Genomic DNA, 4,716 nt, shown 5'->3' on the forward strand with positions numbered 1-4,716 from the left:
TACATTAAAATGCTGTCATTGTGCTTTTGGACATGCAAATGCGATGTAAAGAGTGCTGAAGTTTGAGACTTTGACAGGACTACTTTATTAGTCGGGTTTCATTTGCTGGAACAGTATTTCGTCATGGCGAGCTGAAGCGGTGTGTGTTGAATCATCTTAACGGGTTTACTCATGGGTAGCGTTACGCTGTCGTACCGAGATGATTGGGTGACTCTTAAGCACTGATATTGTGTGAGCGCACTGATATTGTGTGAGAGCACTGAGCGTTACTACTGAGGTCCTGGGTGCACGTATTGGATTTCATCTGCTCGTGATTAATCTGGGGCCGTCGTGTGTCGTGGTCTTATAGCTCGGTCACCAATGACAGCACGCAAAAATCCAATTTGTTTAGTAACATATTTAAGTATATTCCAAGCATAGGAATCGACATTTTAGTGTTACTGTTAATTGTTGAAATAAAAACAATATATTGTTGTTTGACGAGGTAAGGCCCACTGAGCTGTATAGCTATTTTTCAGAAGCGACCTGGCCACGATTGATAGCTCGACAAAGTGGCTTGTGTGGAAATTTATAGCAGCCAAATACTCTAAACGCACGTTTCTAAATATGGACGGGAAATCCCGGAGGACCCGGAGAATAATTCACGCGACCACGGGGAGAACATGCAAACTCCAAACATACAGGCGACAGGGTTGGGATTGAACCCGCGACCTGAAAGCCAGGCGATGGAGTTAACGTCTTCACCACCGCGGCACCCTTCGTAGTAGTTATGCCATATATATTAATAATTAATGACGTTCTTAGGGCGTGTTTCTGCAAGGTGCTCGAGGTGCTGTACATCACCAACATATAAATCATTGGCCATGGGATGAAAACTAAGAAGACCGATAGAAGCTAATTTTGACAACCGCGACAGCAAGATAATGCGTCTATTCCTGGGTAAACCATAATGATGTTGGGACCACTGGGACACGAACAGTGGGGGTACACTGCTCCACTGATGATCGTTCTGAATATATACACTTCATCTCGCGACATTAGTCTGATAGCACTTGCCACCCGCTTGTTATCAATTAACCTTCGACAAATTCGGATACTTCCAGTGAATAATGGGCAAGACAGAGAAGTGTGTGCGGGCTGGAAACGTGACAATACGAATGGTCCACACGCGCACAGGACCTGCAGATGGCAATGCGCACGACTGTGACCATAGGATCGCTCGCTCCTTACATCGTGCCGTGCATGTCACCCCACATTGCCATCACGTTATGAGCAACGCACACAACGGTGCCGCGGTGGCGAGATGTCACCACCCTCGCCTGTGTATGTCGGAGGTTGTGGGTTCGATTCCCACCCTGACGTTTGTGTGATTGAAGTTTGCGTCTCTCTCCCTGTGGTCGTGTGGATTCTTCTCCGGGCTTTCCCCTCCACATTTTGAATGAACATGCATTGAGATAATTTGCCTGCTATGAATATCTACATGATAGGGGGCCACTTCGTTGAGTTATTATTTGTGGTCAGGTGGCTTCTAAAAAAGAGCTATATAGCTCCGTGTGGCCTTAGCTGGTTAAAATGTTTTAAAATCACAAACGCAGTGCGCAGATGTCACGTGAGATGCAATGCATAATGGGTGGAACGATCTCATGGTCGCAATTTGCACATTTTGCTGTTTATAAGTCAGTGTCAGCGCGCGCTCCAGTGTTCATCTCGTTATTATCAAGAGCATAAGGTCTGCTGCGTAATGTGAGTGTGCACTTACGCAGCGTCTGAACACGTGAAACGGGGACTGGTTTGGAGAGATCAACAATCCCACCCAGCCTGCCATTGTATTCCACACGTGTACACACTGTAGCCCACACGTGTACGCTTTATCACCCACACGTAGGCAATGATGTGGCCCAACAGCAGTAGCACGTTTGCCACTTTCTGCATAAGTTTGAATCCGTAAGGTCTCCCTGGTTAATACGGTGGGCGTATTAACCATTAAATACTCAGTCTGCTTCCGAGGTGCACGTTAAAGATCCCATAATGTCATTCGAATAAAAGTAGTTAAATGTTTTGTCCTTTATCCCCCGCTAACCTCCGATTACCACGGTTGGCTTCATACGGTGAGAAATAAGCTCGACAAAACAACAACAATCGCCAGGCTAGGTGCACTTTTAAGGCCACTTGAAGCGTCGAACGCCCGCTGGCAAGACGTCACGGGACAGACCCAGGGTGCCATGAGTTGACTGACAGAGATACACACGCACACACCGCATTACATGGGGCCTGTTAACGAGTTGATCAAACGGCCGCTTGGTGATCCGATTCGCCCCAATGTTGGTGATATGAAGACACCGGCGCGTTTATGGTATAACCAAAACAACAAAAAACATCGGACCAAATGTATTTTTTTTTGTCAGCGCAATGAGTGGGGCACGTATAGGACACGAACCAGGCGAGGCTGGTAGGTGACCAGGCGTGTGACGCGATTCATCCTTGCACAGTCTGAATACTATTTAGGGTGACAAAGCGAATCGCTTCTGCCGTGCAGAATCGCTATATTTAGCCGCCTTTTGGCATTGGCGGTATAATTAGAAAGGACACGGAGCTGCTATTAATTCAGTTGACGCTGCTCCCATTCTCGACACTGCAATGCCCGCCTCCACGTGTGCTGCACAATTGCTTCACCGAGATGTGATCCGGAGTTCCATTTTGGGCTTCCGCGGATTTCTTTCCACCCGATTTTACCGCCTCCCTCCCCCACCGATATGTATTTACCTATTTCACCTTTATTTAAGCAGGTAATAAAGCTCTTTTTGCGATGGGTACCTGGCAAGAAGTCAGCAAAAAGAAATCACCACACACACAAAGCGCCCGCCACGAAAGTTAAAGCGTCAATTGTCAAATTTGTACTGAAAATAGTCACAATCGGTCGGCCGATTCGTTATAAAAGTTAGAAGTGTGTCCGTTTTTGTTGTTGTTGTTGAGCACAGGGCACTTCTAAACTCAGTTGGCATTCCTGAGCCAGCAAGGGAAATTACAAATTCCTGTGGCTTAGGCCTGTTTTCCCCTTAATTTAGCACGACGACAGACAACTGTCGATCCCGCACCACAAATTGGTGCAGCCTCGCCATATGTGGGCACTCGATTGACCGAGCCCCTGAGGGATGGTGATGGTGGTGGGGAGCGGTGGTGTAGCGGTCAGGGCGCTGTGCTGCGCTGCAAACCCGGCGACCAGAGTTCGATTCGCGCTCACGGCAAACATCAGTGACGATTATCTGAACGGGTCCTGGGCCCCCTCCCCCCCTAGGTCGACTCATCCTCAAATGTGTAAATCGCTGCTGGAGAGACATAGGTGGTCGGGCGTGGTGCTGGTCACCCACCCACCACATCGTATGCCACCGTACTGGACTTCACAGGTGCTCGTTGACAGCACTTGCCCCAACAGTCTGTTAAGGCTAGACGGGGGATCTTTGGTGGTGGTGCAGTGCTGAGATAACCGATCAGGATTTAAACTCATGTCCTTGCGGCCTTGAGCGCTCTTCTACACACGAATCCCATCCTTGTTGCTATTTTTGTGCTGCAGAACGTACATTGAGCAAACGCTGATGCACTTAGACCTCTGCTGCCCAGTTTACGTGAGCCGTGTAGTAGATACGACGCGCGCGGCTGTCCCGGTGGTGCGTTTCCATATCTTGTTTGTCAACTCGAGTTGCTCATGAATTGAGTTTGACATTAATTGTTTTATTTTGATTTAAAGCTTTCGTGACTGCAGGGATTCATCTTCTTGGTTCTTTCGGTAAAGTCACGTAGAAGGGAAGTAATACAATAATAAAAACAAAACATAATCAAATAATTCTCACGACGTTTCGGCCACAACGCAAGCAGCCGTCCTCAGGTGAAGACCAGGTCTGTCGGGGAGACAGTCTGACGCTGTCTCCCCAACAGACCAGGACGGCTGCTTGCGTTGTGGCCGAAACGTCATGAGAATTATTTTATTATGTTTTATTTTTATTATTTTATTACTTTCCTTCTACGTGACTTTACCGAAAGAACCAAGAAGATTAATTGTTTTTTTACACCGATGATCCCGTTGAGCCAGTTTCCCAACTATTTTCGAGGCGAGATCCGTGGCGGTGCGTGAGTACAGCAACGAACGCAGAAGAAGATCCCTCGGGTTTTGATCTTCCACTGAGTCTCACGGTCCACCCTAAATCGCATCCACTGCACAAACAATGGCAGTAGATGTGGATTACCCGATGCGCAAATGGAAATTAAAAACTCTCCAGTAGTGTGCGACTGTGGTCATCCAGAACAGACCGTACAACGTATAACGACGCAATGCCCCATCGACAAATACGACGGAGACATCACAGCGATACGCTCCGCTGCTCCTGAAGTGGTTGGCTGGCTTGACCACCTGAATATTAAATTGTAGATGCAGAGCAACAACCATCAGCCGTACGCAAGAAGAATAAAAATCAGCACTGCAACAACAAAATAAATCCAAAAACATTCAATATTGCAGAGAACGAGTACATGGTTCCTTAAGAAATTGGCGCTGCGGTCCAAATCCTCTGGGTCCGATATCGCCTGGCCTGCATGCTGCACGTCACCAAACAACTCTGTTACTCTCAGAAACGTTCATAGGCGGGTGGGAAATATTCTTGGACTTTTTTTTTAAATGACAAATCGTTCTGGGAAAGTATTACTCAGAAATGTGATTGTGTT

The sequence above is a fragment of the Lampetra fluviatilis genome, chromosome 33, assembly GCF_964198595.1.
Source record: "Lampetra fluviatilis chromosome 33, kcLamFluv1.1, whole genome shotgun sequence".
NCBI lineage: Eukaryota > Metazoa > Chordata > Hyperoartia > Petromyzontiformes > Petromyzontidae > Lampetra > Lampetra fluviatilis.